Source organism: Salvelinus namaycush, unplaced genomic scaffold, assembly GCF_016432855.1.
Source record: "Salvelinus namaycush isolate Seneca unplaced genomic scaffold, SaNama_1.0 Scaffold1, whole genome shotgun sequence".
Lineage (NCBI taxonomy): Eukaryota > Metazoa > Chordata > Actinopteri > Salmoniformes > Salmonidae > Salvelinus > Salvelinus namaycush.
The window spans coordinates 429,984-446,534 of NW_024057674.1; the positions used below are offsets into that span (position 1 = coordinate 429,984).

General features: G+C 41.1%; 1 long non-coding RNA gene across 1 annotated transcript; it reads right to left on the minus strand.

The window, feature by feature from the left end:
* Nucleotides 1-620: 620 nt before the first annotated feature.
* Nucleotides 621-1,699, minus strand: LOC120035231. Its single transcript, XR_005474130.1, has 3 exons — nt 1,649-1,699; nt 1,338-1,447; nt 621-653 (listed from the first exon to the last, which is right to left on the minus strand). It is a non-coding gene; the product is annotated as an uncharacterized LOC120035231 (long non-coding RNA).
* Nucleotides 1,700-16,551: the final 14,852 nt, after the last annotated feature.

A 16,551-nucleotide genomic window follows, 5' to 3' on the forward strand; every position in this document is an offset into this window, starting at 1 on the left:
GTGGAGTATTTCATCACATTACACTTCATTTCAACCAGTAGAGAATGTGAAACGCTTTATTGAAAAGCTCATTATCCAAGTGTTGTAAATACAAGTTCAATCTGTACTTCAATGCACATCTGTTGTGCATGATAAAAACAGAGGAAGAAAGAGGAGATGAGAGAGAGGTGTAAAAGACAGAAAGGGAAAGAGGTAAGCACATAGGAGCAGGGAAGGCAGCACATGATTAATGAATCACAGTGCTACCTAAATATTCTCTCAGTTCATCACAATTACATAACAGTGTCTCTAGTCGGCACAAAGGTTATCTTAAAAGAGGGTGAGGTGGTGATGATGGGACTGGGGGTTGGCATTCTCTCACATCAAAACATATCTGCAGACGAGAGACAGATGGAGAGAGAGAGCATGTTTAAGCCTTGTGTTTTTATTTTTTATTCTAACATTGTTAATCATCAATCAGGAGTTGAAATGCAAAACTGACCTGGGATCATTAACTCTGGGACTACTGCATCTATCTGTATTTCAATGTAAAGCATATCTTTAATAATACTTCCTGTTGACCTGACCAAATGACCTCTCACCTCTGATCATGCTGTGTCCTCTATGTAGCCAGTTCAGATGCAGGAGGGGTTCACCGACACAGCTGATATAACCTAGAGGATTTAGGGAGAAGGGGAGAGAGGGATGAAGTGGAGGAGAGAGACTGTTATTGAGAAAATAAGGTAGTTAAAGCCACAGTGTTCAACAGGAATCTGTGTGTGGCCTCAACTGGTGTCCACACCACACTAAGTGGCTGCAGAGTACTTTATGCTGAAAAACATGAACGGACCCACGAGGACAAACAATATAGCGTAGTTATAGAAATAATGAAGTGTCTTACTATTCTCCATGGTTGGCCCTCTTGCCTATTCTTTGAAGGTGGAAGGAGCCACAGTTAAAGGGAGAGAAACTGTGAATTGAACAACTGCAGTTGACATAGCTAAGTAAATGGAAGAATACTCTTATTGCAATGTGAATGGCTCTTAAAAGAGCCTTTTGTTGTGCATAGTGTAGTCTATGGTGTTGCCAGGGAACAGCACCCTCTTAAAATAGCCTTTGGTTGTGCATAGTGTAGTCTATGGTGTTGCCAGGGAACAGCACCCTCTTTGAAGAAGGAGGTGGTGAAGATCTCCCGAACACGGATTGCCTCTCTTGCTGCGTTGTTGGACCCCATCCTTGAAACATCCTGCAGAGCAGCATACTTCTCCTCTGGGACACGGCGGCGAGCTGTAGATCCCCTCCTGGTCCTCGTGTCCATCCTCATGAAGTTACGCAGGACACAGGTAGCCTTCACACACCTGAATTCCTCCAGGAGGCAGTCCCAGATGACCCTGGTCACCCAACCTTGCAGTGCCCTACACGGTAACTGTAGGAAATCGTTTTGATGGAATCTCCTGTTACAAGGTATCTGTAGGAATATGGAAGACAATGTAATTATTAGACTTTTACATCAACAGGTCATTGTGGATTACTAAAGTATAATATCCCTGATAAAAAAATCATGATAACATTGGATTGATAGATGCATGGACACACATATGTACATGTGTAGCATGTGACAATAACAGGATCATATCAAGGATGGCATCACAAATGAATACATAAATACCACTTGAAGCTTGATGATGAGTTGATCATTTGAATCAGCTGTGCAGTGCTGAGGCAAAAACAACAATGTGCCTCTTTGAGTCCCCAGGACTGAGAACCACTGCTCTTCATTGGGACCTCTTCATATGTAGACTGGCTTTCATAGCGCTCTTTATCTGAGGACAGAAAACCTCACAAGAAACACACTTCATTATAGTCAAATTACACCACACTGAATATTATGTTACTATTATCTCCGTGCTCACTTCTAGGGACAGGAACTACACAAAAGTACCTGCCCTATCCAGAATAGCCTCCTCTCTCACTGACAGTTGGGGCTGCTATCCTTTCACCCTCCATGGCTGTTAGCTAGCTATCTACAAATGCATTTGGAGTTTGTTTTTTACAGTGATAAATACATCAAGACAGCTAGCTAATATGAAGTTAGACAGCTGATGATATTTAATTCACTTAGCTATCTATCTATACAGACTGGTTACCTATTTAGATGTGATATGAAAGTATTGTGTGAAATTATTTTGATGTTAAAGTATTTTAAATTATTTTGATGTGATATGAAAGTATTGTGTGAAATAATTGTTATGTGATATGAAAGTATTATGTGAAATTATTTTGAGGAGTACAGTGTACAGTGTAGCTTCAGCCATTCCTACAGAACAACATTAAAGTGTAGAACCCCTTTACTGCATATTGGTTCAACGACTGCAGAGACGGTACTTACTGGGGTTAAACGGATCTCCAACCTCCTCTTCTTCCTCCAATGTGACAGTAATCTCCCCCTCCTCCCCTTTCACTCCAAAAACTGCATCTTCCTCTTCTTTCACTGTAACGTCTTTCTCTTCTTCTTTCACGGTAACAGCCTCACCCTCTACGTGTTTTAATATTGTAACAGCCTCATCTTCGACCTCCTCTTTCACTCCAAAAATCGCATCCTCCTCTTTCACTCTGAACGCGTCTTCCTCTTCTTTCACTGAAACGTCTTTCTCTTCTTCTTTCACGGTAACAGCCTCACCCTCTACTTCGTTTTTGTATTGAAACAGTCTCCTCTTCGTCCTCTTTCACGAAAGCTTATTTCTCCGTCCAGCAGACCTCATCCTCTTCTTTAGCAGGAGGAGAGTAGCTTAGTGAACTCATGGTCGGAGATGTTAGCTAGCTGGCATTAGCGACTAGCCTAGTTCAAAGCTAACTTAGCAAACAAGCTAGCTGACAAACAACGTAAATATATAATTAAATGGGCCAACAAGTACATACAACAGAAGTGTGTTTCAAACACATCGACTAATATACACCAAAACAGTGTAAAGCGCGTGAATGTTGTAGCTGTGTTTGCTAGAAAGCTCCCGAGGTGTCTGACTAGCTATTGTTGGTGAAGAAGCGTCCCGTCCACTAGATTATACGTCACACTGGCAGCATCGCCTGAACCTGAAAGACGCGCATCGCCATCTGCTGACTGGAGTGGGAAACGCAGTTGAGGAACCAAACGTTTATTTTTCATTTATTTCATAAAAGTTTAATATTATATTATGCCGTTCAAAGAGAAGAATGTGTTGATTGATTCGTGTTTAATGAGTGAGAGTTTAAAACAAACTTTACACCCACTACATATTTGCATTGAACCATACTTCTGACATGGATCATTTTGACCCCAGAGGCATATCTTTGATCATAGCCAAAATGTGGGTTATTCAATTCCTCCAATTTTTCATGACTTTGTCAATCAACTTGTTCTTATTAAATCTAAATCATGGTTTAGTGTTTCTGTATCAATATGGACTTTTAACAAATTCAAATCCTTTGGAGTCATTTTGACCCCAGCCAAAAGCACCTTTGATAAATAGGACGTTTATTGACAATCAAAATCAAATCACATTTTATTGGTCACATACACGTGTTTAGCAGATGTTATTGGGGGTGTAGTGAAATGCTTGTGGTTCTAGCTCCGACAGTGCCGTAATATCTAACAAGTAATATCTAATAATTTCACAACATATACCCAATACACACACATCTAAGTATTTGAATCTAGGTTTCTCTGTAGACATGATCCATCCCACCAGAGGGTGGAGGGTCACCTGTATCAGTGGTTTTGACCAGATAGACACCTGCAGACACACAGTATAGTGCCACCCATGTACTCTCCTATGATTGGACATTTCTATACCACGTATCACGTGACTGTGTACAAAACTGCCAATGGTAGAAAAATCTACCAGCTGTATACAGTGCATTCGTTAAGTATTCAGACCCCTTCACTTTTTCCACATTCAGTTACTTTACAGCCATATTCTAAAATTGAATATTTTCCCCCTCATCAATCTACACACAATACCCCATAATGACATCACAATACCACATAATGACATCACAATACCACATAATGACAAACCAAAAACAGGTTTGTAAACATTCTTGCAAATGTATTTACTTAAGTATTCAGACCCTTTGCTATGAGACTCGAAATGGAGCTCAGATGCATCCTGATTCCATTGATCATCCTTGAGATGTTTCTCCAGCTTGATTGGAGTCCACTTGTGGTAAATTCATTTGATTAGACATGATTTGGAGAGGCACACACCTGTCTATATAAAGTCCCACAGTTTACAGTGCATGTGTCGTGGTAATTTCCTGTATTACTCAATAAAGAGAGAGAGAGAGCCAACGACACACGTCAGAGTTAAATTATATATTCCATCTTTAATATATATACAAGCTTCACCAAAGCCCTTTTTTGACTATCAGATCAATTCAGTGTCTATAAATGAATTCTCTGAGAGTGCTTACAAAACAATTCTTAGTTTCATTTATAGCCAAGATACACCCCTCTCAACTTACAAAGAATCCTTTACCCGAAAGAGGAGTATCCTATCGCTAGACAGCATCAGCTATAAATCATCGTTCAGTTTGATCTCCCAAGACAAGGTTTAAATCTCATGCTTGATACTTCACTGTCTACCAAAACATTACCTCATCCAATGGCATATATCAATTGTCATTTCTAGATACTCCCAAACCTGGACAAACTCAAAATCAGACAGGGAGCCTCTTAGGTCAAATACTAGGTCAAGATAAGGGCAACCTCAGAGGGGAAATACAATGGTTCCAAACACGGCCAAACTCCTTCCCCCCCATGAGAAAAGTAGGGAGTGACTGGCGTACAGACATTGTATGAGATAACTAACTGGTTCCCCAATTAATAACTCCATCCCGTCACATGGTTTAGGAATAGTTACAGACACGTTCCCATAAGAAAACAACATTCCCATAAGAAAACAACTGTCCTCCTCCCCTTCTGATATTCTACTTAGCACCACATGGTTTAACATATACATTGACTTATGAAGACAAACCTGACCTCTCCCCTCTCTGGTACCAAGTTACCAATCCCTAGCTCAGAAGATTCTAATGACAAGTATCTCACAAGCAAAAACCAAGCCATGAGGTCAAAGGAATTGTCCGTAGAGCTCTGAGACAGAGCCCAAGTTACTAATCCCTAGCTCAGAAGATTCTAATGACAAGTATCTCACAAGCATATGATGAAAATAACATCTTATCTATCTATGTTACCTAGCTAAATCTGATTCTGCCACGACACATGTCAGAGCAAAAACCAAGCCATGAGGTCAAAGGAATTGTCCGTAGAGCTCTGAGACAAGAATGTGTTGAGGCACAGATCTGGAGAAAAGGTACCAAAAAATGTATGCAGCATTGAAGGTCCCCAAGAACACAGTGTCTGCCCTCATTCTTAAATGGAATAAGTTAGGAACCACCATTACTCTTCCTAGAGCTGGCCGCCCGGCCAAACGGAGAAATCGGGGGAGAAGGGCCTTGGTCAAGGAGGTGACCAAAAACTCGATGGTCACTCTGACAGAGCTCCAGAGTTCCTCTGTGGAGATGGGAGAACCTTCCAGAAGGACAATCATCTCTGCAGCACTCCAACAAATCAGGCCTTTATGGTAGAGACCAGACGGAAGCTACTCCTCAGTAAAAGGCACATGACAGCTCGCTTGGAGTTTGCCAAAAGGCACCTAAAGGACTCTAACCATGAGAAACAAGATTCTCTGGTCTGATTAAACCAACTCTTTGGCCTGAATGTCATGTGTCATGTCTGGAGAAAATCGGTACCATCCCGGTGAAGCGGTGGTCATGGCAACATCATGCTGTGGAGATGTTTTTCAGCAGCAGTGCAAATTGTCCACTGGTTTTGGTGTAATTTCTCACCCATTTTGTCAGTAGGAAAATGAATTTCCCCTCAGGCACACACATTAGTTGATTGTTATTATGAAGGTCATTTGTATAGAATGTACTTTTCCCCACTCATTCACCCCATCTCTTTACATTGCTTATTTATATTCAGTGGCCTGACTGCATCCAGACTGTCAAAGGCCCATCCTGGTAGATCTGAACCTAATTCAGCTTGGAGTGATCAGATGACAGAAGTCACATTTAGGTGCCAGGTGTAACTGAGTCCATAGATGCTCCATATCCATTACTTTGAGTGTTTTATATAATATGACTAAATATGTTTCTTTCTGTGTTGCAGGGGCAGTCAAGAAATGGAACGGCAAGGCCACAGAACATGACATAAGCAGAGCTGTGGGAGACCACCTCAAGGCCCTGGTAGAGCCGGGGGTGGTGTTTACCACTCCACCAGCAGAGCTGTGGGAGACCACCTCAAGCCCCTGGTAGAGCCGGGGGTGGTGTTTACCACTCCACCAGCAGAGCTGTGGGAGACAACCTCAAGCCCCTGGTAGAGCCGGGGGTGGTGTTTACCACTCCACCAGCAGAGTTGTGGGAGACCACCTCAAGCCCCTGGTAGAGACGGGGGTGGTGTTTACCACTCCATCACGCCTTCAGCAGGCTGGAAAAGTGGGATTGATACTGTTTTTCATACTAAGATGGAGGGTCTGTTGATTGGTCGGTCATTGGGTTCATTTATTGAAATCAAATCAAGCTTTATTTATACAGCACATTTCAGACATCCATGCAACAATGGCTTCACAGGAGAAAATAAACAGAAATATTTAGTACACCATCAGAAGACTAAGAACTGAAAGACTAATGAGCATTGATTAAAATATTAATTGGATGCAATATCCAACCCAAAATACATGCTTGTTTTTTAGGAGGGGCTCTGAAAGACACTATGGGGGTGTCCACTGAATGTTGACTAGTAACAACAACTGGGACCTAAAAGACACCCATCATAAGACCCACTAAATCTGCCCAAGAAGAGGCAAACAAAAGAAAAACTCAAACCAAACTTAAAGACAGGAAGCAAACCAAAAAGGTGGAGCAACTACAGGTGTTGACTCTCCACATCTATCAAGACAACTGGAACACTGGGCCAGACACTCTTAAATAGAACCTGGACCAGCTCAGGTGAAACACCTTCCCACTAACGAGATGGACAAGCCAGCACAAGTGTAACACATACTGACTAACGAGGTGATACCAATCAGTACGTGCTGACGTGTTAAAATCCAACCTCAAAACATAAATGCAAAAAACCAAAGCCTGTAAAACCTTCCCCTTTAAGACAACAAATATATCCTATATTTTTGTTGGACAAGTTTGCTCACCACCAACAGAAAACAACTTCCATTTCACATTATAATCAACTACAATGCTTCACCTTCTACAATATAAACATGGTGTCTACTGGCTGACAATTAAAAACACGTATTTCTGAAATAATAATAAACAATCATATTGTTTTTTTATCATTTTTCTTTCTATAGAATCCTAAAACTCACTATCTTCTAGAACTCTCGTCTTCCTAAAACTCACTAGCTTCTAGAACTCTCGTCTTCCTAAAACTCACTAGCTTCTAGAACTCTCGTCTTCCTAAAACTCACTAGCTTCTAGAACTCTCGTCCCCTCAAATCAAATTGTATTAGTCATGTCTGAATGCAATATCTTGATAGGCATGTTGTTGGATCGAGTCTGTTGATTGGTCAGTCATTGGGTTCATTTGTTGAAATCAAATCAAGCTTTATTTATACAGCACATTTCAGACATGGATGCAACACAATGGCTTCACAGGAAAAAACAAATAAAAAAATGAAATAAACAGAAATATTTAGTACACAACAAACAGAAGACTAACAACTGAAAGACTAATGAGCACCCTAAGGAAATGCCATTGACTAAAATATTAATTGGATGCAATATCCATCCCAAAATTCATTTTTTTTTTTTAGGAGGGGCTCTGAAAGTCACTATAGGGGTGTCCACTGAAAATTGACTAGTAACAACAACTGGGACCGAACAAAGACACCCACCATGAGACCCACTAAATCTGCCCAAGAAGAGGTAAACAAAAGAACTGGTGTTACACATACTGACTAATGCAATCAGTGCGCCCTACGTGCTAACGAGCTATACGTGCTAAAGTCCAACCTCAAAACATAAATGGAAAAACGAAAGCCTGTAAAACCTTCCCCCTTAAGACAACAAATATATCCTATATTTTTGTTGGACAAGTTTGCCCACCACCAACTGAAAACAACTTCCATTTCACATAATCAACTACAATGCTTCACCTTCTACAATATAAACATGGTGTCTACTGGCTGTCAACAATTAAAAACAAGAAAAAACACGTAATTCTAAATAATAATATACAATTGTATTATTTTTTCTTCTTTTTCATTCTATAGAATCCTAGAACTCAATAGCTTCTAGAACTCTCGTCTTCCTAAAACTCACCAGCTTCTAGAACTCTCGTCTTCCTAAAACTCACTAGCTTCTAGAACTCTCGTCCCCTTGGAACGAGTCCAAACAAAACTCATCTCCAATACGGAAAACCGTGCAGTCAAAATAAATTGTGATCCATGGCAACGCACTGGCTAAACGCAAAACACAAATCTTTTTGACTGCCCACCTTTGAGAAAATCAGCAACCAAGTTGTCCTTAACACGGACATGTCTGATTTCAAGAGGAAACTCCTGCAATATCCGTAGTAACTTTCCACCTCACTGCGGAGCTTCTCCCTCTTTTCAGGGTTCACTAGATAGGCATGTTGTTGGATCAGGGCCCAGTCCCCAATGTCATGCTCTAGTACATTTGGGTTGGCACATCTGAGAATGAACCCTGATATAATAAAAACAGGGCAACAATGTCAATATAATTGTACCAAAAAACTGTCAGTTGGTTGCATGAATAATTTTCATTACTAAATGTTACATGAAATGTAAATATGAAATATTTGATTGCATAGTATTATTTTCAATGGCTTTTCAATTACATTTTGCTAGGTGGGATAGCCCACTGTCAAAACACAGTTTTAACGTGTCCAAATCAATAACCAATATGCAGAAACAGTTTGGGATAAATTGAAAACCTAACATGTGGTAAATACACAAACATCTGCCACAATAATTGTCTTTTTTTTAAACAAGCTCCTTATAAACTGCACAAGCACCAAAAAACACTGTTGTTTTGACAAGTAGCAATAAATCACTGATATCGATTAGGGGGGAAATCAGGTTGTACGTGCTGTTGAAACTAACACAACAAAAGAAAAACATGGAAATGAGAGATATATTTTAGCTCACTGGTTAGAGGACAACCTGCAGAAGACAGTCAGCTACATATTGGAGTGATGCATTTAAGTTTAGGGGTCGCTAAACAAAGGAACACAACACTTATTTGTCATAACTCATCGATATCATGTTGAAATAAGTTGATTCTGGGAATAATGTGTACATCACTGGTTAGAGGACAACTCTTTTTTTGTTAGTCACTTTGTGTTAAATCACATAAATTTACATTTACATTTAAGTCATTTAGCAGACGCTCTTATCCAGAGCGACTTACAAATTGGACTTATAGTACTCTTTCAATTCAGAGCCTGGATTTCCCCCTGAGGCTAATATCCATATCATGTTGAAATCAATTGGAAAACGTTTAGGGTTCTACATTGTGACATTCTGACTGACTTACTGGAGAGTATATTAATATACTATATATTAAAACATTCTACATTGAGACATTAAAATACTCCTACTACAATGTTAAAACATTCTACATTGTGACATTAATTCATTGATATCATGAAACAACTCCTTCATATATACATTTTCTGATACTTGATCAGAGATCTTTTATCAGATTATCTCTGGTCACAGCTAAGAGGTTTCTCTCCTGTGTGTGTTCTCTGGTGCACTGTCAGATCTCCAGATTGACTAAAACTCTTCCCACATTGACCACAGCTATAAGGTTTCTCTCCTGTGTGTGTTCTATGGTGTATAGTTAGATAGCCTGAAGAAGAAAAACTCTTTCCACATTGACCACAGCTATAAGGTTTCTCTCCTGTGTGTATTCTCTGGTGTGATACCAGATGGCCAGATCGAACAAAACTCTTCCCACATTGACCACAGCTATAAGGTTTCTCTCCTGTGTGTATTCTCTGGTGCACTGTCAGATCTCCAGATTGACTAAAACTCTTCCCACATTGACCACAGCTATAAGGTTTCTCTCCTGTGTGTGTTCTATGGTGTATAGTTAGATAGCCTGAAGAAGAAAAACTCTTCCCACATTGACCACAGCTATAAGGTTTCTCTCCTGTGTGTATTCTCTGGTGTGATACCAGATGGCAAGATCGAACAAAACTCTTCCCACATTGATCACAGCTGTAAGGTTTCTCTCCTGTGTGTATTCTCTTGTGCACTGTCAGCTCTCCAGATTGACCAAAACTCTTCCCACATTGATCACAGCTGTAAGATTTCTCTCCTGTGTGTATTCACCTGTGCACTGTCAGCACTCCAGATTGACCGAAACTCTTCCCACATTGATCACAGCTATAAGGTTTCGCTCCTGTGTGGATTCTCTGATGAATTTTAATGCCTGATGAGGTGAATCTCTTCCCACAGTCAGAGCAGCAGTGAGATTTCTTCCCTGTGGGTCTCCATTGGTGTTTCTTGAGGTGTTCTGATGTGGAGAGACTCTTCTCTGCCTCTTCAGCATCATGTTGTTGTTGAGGCTCCCCAGAGGATCCACGATAGTCCCGTATCTCTCCTGTGTGAACAACAAAGTCAGACGGTTAAAGGCCCACAACAGCAGAAATCCACTGTTTATTTTAGGTAAAAGGTGATGCCCAGAGCATACCCATGCAGTTGTACAACAATTGATGTCTGTTAAATTATTTTACAATTGTCTTAAGACAGTCAAGACCTAAGCAGTGTGCCACACCAGACAACCTTTGGTCTCCAAAAAAGGCCCCTTTCTGTGTTCTGTGCTAAAATTGAAGCACGAGGGCGATGCACACACAATTTGATTGCAGAAACCGCTAGTTATGGATGTAGTATATCTGCCTGGAACAAAAATGGTGAACAAAGTTTTTAGTTTTACACAATGTATTCTGAATATAACAGCGCAAGATCAGGAGTGCTACTCAAGGAAACTCACATTAACCTGTTATGGCTGCAAGGGGCAGTATTGAGTAGCCTGATAATGTGTCCATTTCAAACGGCCTCGTACTCAATTCTTGCTCGTACAATATGCATATTATTATTACTATTGGATAGAAAACACTCTCTAGTTTCTAAAACCGTTTTAATTATTTCTCTGAGTGAAACAGAACTCATTCTGCAGCACTTTTCCTGAGCCGGAAGTTCAAAGTCTGAAATCGATGCTCTCTTCCTCCTCCTGCCTATACATGGGCATGACATGTAAGAGTCTACATACACTTCATTCGCCTTCCTCTGGGTGTCAAGAAGGCTGTGAGAGAGAAATGAGGTGATTATCTCGATCTGGGATGGAATAAATCCTATTGGAATGACGTGTACCCCATTTCCGGTACTCTGAATTGCGCCATTTGGACAGTGGGATTGCCTTTTCTTTTGCTGACGTTATAGGTGACTATTATTTCCGGCTTTGATTTTATTTGATACATGTCACCATATCATCGTAAAGTATGTTTTTTCAATATAGTTTCATCAGATTATTTAAAAAAAAAATCGTGAGTTTTGCCGTGTTCCGTTGTCTTCCGTTTGTTTACATGGAGAGATCCGTGCAACCCGGCTAGCGCGCTTGCTAAATGAAGAGAGAAAGTTGCCATTCTGAATCCAAACAATGACTATTCTGGACCAAGGACACCTTGTTCAACATTCTGACGGAAGATCACCAAAAGTAAGAAACATTTTATGATGCTATTTCTAATATCTGTCGTGCATGTGAACTGGTCGTCGGCGCCCAAGTGTTTCTGGCTATTGTGGCTACGCTAATATAGCGCTACATTTTGTTTTCGCTGTAAAACATTTAATAAATCGGAAATATTGTCTGGAATCACAAGATGTCTGTCTTTCAATTGCTGTACACTATGTATTTTTCAGAAATGTTTTATGATGAGTAATTAGGTATTTGACGTTGGTGTCTGTAAATATTATGGCTGCTTTCGGTGCAATTTCTGATTGTAGCTGAAATGTAAACTATGATTTATACCTGAAATATGCACATTTTTCGAAAAACATATGCTATACAATAAATATGTTATCAGACTGTCATCTGATGAGGTTGTTTCTTGGTTAGTGGCTATTTATATCTTTATTTGGTCGAAATTGTGATAGCTACTGATGGAGTGAAAAACGGATGGAGTAAGAAAAGTGTTGTCTTTTGCTAACGTGGTTAGCTAATAGATTTACATAGTGTCTTCCCTGTAAAACATTTTAAAAATCGGACATGTTGGCTTGATTCACAAGATGTATACCTTTCATCTGGTGTCTTGGACTTGTTAATGTGTGAAAGTAAAATATTTTAAAAATATATTTTTTGAATTTCGCGCCCTGCACTTGAGCTGGATGTTGTCATAAGTGTACCGGTGTCGGGCTGCAGCCCAAACAGGTTAAATGTGCTGACAACAAAATCACACAAAAATTATGAATGGAAATCAAATTTATCAACCCATGGAGGTCTGGATTTGGAGTCACACTCAAAATTAAAGTGGAAAACCACACTACAGGCTGATCCAACTTTGATGTAATGTCCTTAAAACAAGTCAAAATGAGGCTCAGTAGTGTGTGTGGCCTCCACGTGCCTGTATGACCTCCCTACAACGCCTGGGCAGGCTCCTGATGAGGTGGCGGATGGTCTCCTGAGGGATCTCCTCCCAGACCTGGACTAAAGCATCCACCAACTCCTGGACAGTCTGTGGTGCAACGTGGCATTGGTGGATGGAGCGAGACATGATGTCCCAGATGTGCTCAATTGGCTTCAGGTCTGGGGAACGGGCGGGCCAGTACATAGCATCAATGCCTTCCTCTTGCAGGAACTGCTGACACACTCCAGCCACATGAGGTCTAGCATTGTCTTGCATTAGGAGGAACCCAGGGCCAACCGCACCAGCATATGGTCTCACAAGGGGTCTGAGGATCTCATCTCGGTACCTAATGGCAGTCAGGCTACCTCTGGCGAGCACATGGAGGGCTGTGCGGCCCCACAAAGAAATGCCACCCCACACCATGACTGACCCACCGCCAAACCGGTCATGCTGGAGGATGTTGCAGGCAGCAGAACGTTCTCCACGGCGTCTCCAGACTGTCACGTCTGTCACATGTGCTCAGTGTGAACCTGCTTTCATCTGTGAAGAGCACAGGGCGCCAGTGGCGAATTTGCCAATCTTGGTGTTCTCTGGCAAATGCCAAACGTCCTGTACGGTATTGGGCTGTAAACACAACCCCCACCTGTGGACGTCGGGCCCTCATACCACCCTCATTGAGTCTGTTTCTGACCATTTGAGCAGACACATGCACATTTGTGGCCTGCTGGAGGTCATTTTGCAGGGCTCTGGCAGTGCTCCTCCTTGCACAAAGGCGGAGGTAGCGGTCCTGCTGCTGGGTTGTTGCCCTCCTACGGCCTCCTCCACGTCTCCTGACGTACTGGCCTGTCTCCTGGTAGCGCCTCCATGCTCTGGACACTACGCTGACAGACACAGCAAACCTTCTTGCCACAGCTCGCATTGATGTGCCATCCTGGATGAGCTGCACTACCCACTTGTGTGGGTTGTAGACTCCGTCTCATGCTACCACTAGAGTGAAAGCACCGCCAGCATTCAAAAGTGACCAAAACATCAGCCAGGAAGCATAGGAACTGAGAAGTGGTCTGTGGTCACCACCTGCAGAACCACTCCTTTATTGGGGGTGTCTTGCTAATTGCCTATAATTTCCACCTGTTGTCTATTCCATTTGCACAACAGCATGTGCAATTTATTGTCAATCAGTGTTGCTTCCTAAGTGGACAGTTTGATTTCATAGAAGTGTGATTGACTTGGAGTTACATTGTGTTGTTTAACCTGATGAGGATAGAGGGCGCTATTTACACTTTGGGGGAAAAACGTGCCCAATTTAAACGGCCTCGTACTCTATTCTTGCTCGTACAATATGCATATTATTATTACTATTGGATAGAAAACACTCTCTAATTTCTAAAACCGTTTGAATTTTGTCTGTGAGTAAAACAGAACTCATTTGGCAGCACACTTTCTGACCAGGAAGTGGAAAGTCTGAAAATGATGCTCTGTTCAAGGGCCTGCCTATAAATGGGCATGATACGTATGAGTATACATGCACATCATACACCTTCCCCTGGATGTCAAGAGGAAGTGAGAGAAAAAAGGAAATGTTTATCTTGGTCTGAGGTGGAATATATCCTCTTGGCACGACGAGTCATCCATTTCCTGTTTTCTGGAGAGCGCGCAGATGGACCTGGAATTGCCTTTTGAAAAGCCGTCGTTATAGGCGACTACTATCTCCGGCTTTGATTTTATTTGATACGTCACAATATCATCGTAAAGTATGTTTTTTCAATATAGTTTTATTAGATTTTTGAAATGTATTCGGGACGTTAGGCGTGTTGCGTTGTGTGCCTTTTTTCAGAAAGGAGAGCTTAGCGCCACTTAGCCAGTGTGCTTGCTAATTCAAGAGGGAAAAACGATGTTCTAAATCCAAACAACGACTGTTCTGGACAAAGGACCCCTTGTCCAACATTCTGATGGAAGATCACCAAAAGTAAGAAACATTTTATGATGCTATTTCATATATCTGTCGAACTGTATACTAGTAGTTTTGCGCCCCGGTTTTGGACACTCTCTCGCTATAACATAAGCCTTATGTCGTAATTAAGATATTTTTAGAATTCTAACACTGCGATTGCATTAAGAACTAATGGATCTATCATTTCCTATACAACATGTATTTTTTTGTAATGTTTATGAATAGCTATTTGGTCAGAATAGGTGAGAGTCTAATAGAAATATCCGCACATTCTGGGAAAAGGAAGCTACGTTAGCATAATGTATAACCACTGATTTCAGCTCTAAATATGCACATTTTCGAACAAAGCATAAGTGTATGTATAACCTGATGTTATAGGACTGTCATCTGAGGAAGGTTTATGAAGGTTAGTGAAAATTGATATCTTTTGCTGGTTTATTCGCTAACGCTAACGTGCCTATTGCTAACGTGCCTATTGCTAACGTGCCTTGATGAATGAATGCGGTTGTGTGTAGGCTATTGTAGTAAGCTAATATAATGCTATATTGTGTTTGCTGTAAAACACTTAAAAAATCTGAAATATTGGCTGGATTCACAAGATGCTTGTCTTTCATTTGCTGTACACGATGCATTTTTCAGAAATGTTTTATGATGAGTATTTAGGTATTCCACATTGGTCTCTATAATTACTCTGGCTGCTTCGGTGCTATTTTTGACGGTAGCTGTGATGGTAGCTGCAATGTAAAACTGATTTATACCTCAAATATGCACATTTTTCGAACAAAACATAGATTTATTGTGTAACATGTTATAAGACTGTCATCTGAGGAAGTTGTTTCTTGGTTAGTTTGGTTGGTTCTTGGTTAGTTAGGTTGGCTTTGTGCATGCTACCTGTGCTATGAAAAATGTCTGTCCTTCTTTGTATTTGGTGGTGAGCTAACAAATATACGTGCTGTTTTCGCTGTAAAACATTTTAAAAAATCAGACATGTTGACTGGATTCACAAGATGTGTATCTTTCATTTGCTGTATTGGACTTGTTAATGTGTGAAAGTTAAATATTTCAAAAAAATATTTTTTGAATTTCGCGCTCTGCCTTTTCAGTGGAATGTGGGAGGAGTTCCGCTAGCGGAACGCCTGGGCTGTAAAGGTTAAATTCACGCCTCGCTGGAAGCTCCGCCTTCCACTGTCGATGAGTGTGAGGCTCGGATTTATTCCTTAAATTTAACACCACTCTTCACCGACCCAGGAAGGGGTGTGGCCAAACAGGTGTTGCCCCTCGTTTTCCTTCTTCAGGGAAAACTAGGTATAGTGTTAGGTTCTAATTTTTCAGAATAAATAACTCACAGACACTAGAGAAGTTTAACCAAGTTTAATTATTCCCAAAGGGTCGCTACAGCTATAATTCAAACAAAAACATGTTCTCACCATCACAAGTATATATACCCCACTTTGGACACCCCTCTTTCTCTCCAATCCTTACATCTTCTGGGTCGACAGGAAGACGATAACAGGATACTAAACCCGTATTACTCCCTTCAGGGGATCTTACCTGACCTCCTGTCCTCAACCCCTCTTTCGCCTAATCCACAGATGTCCATCCGCTTCCCCTAAAGCAATCCTGTGATCTCCTCCCATCCACCAAGCACATTCCACAGCCACTGTCTTTCTACAGATCTCACTCCTTTATATACTCTGCGTCTGACCTATCATGTCTTTAATATCTCAATGTTCAAAGTTTAGCCCGAATCCAACAATAGTCATAAAGTTACACTCCCTTTCAGTCATTCAACTTCGGTACAACATACTATGGGGAAATACAATCATTCCTGATGCCGACCCCTACGGATACTAAATGAAACAGCCCATGGCAGACCACCCAGACCTGACCATACAAGATGCGGCAGTTTTGTCAA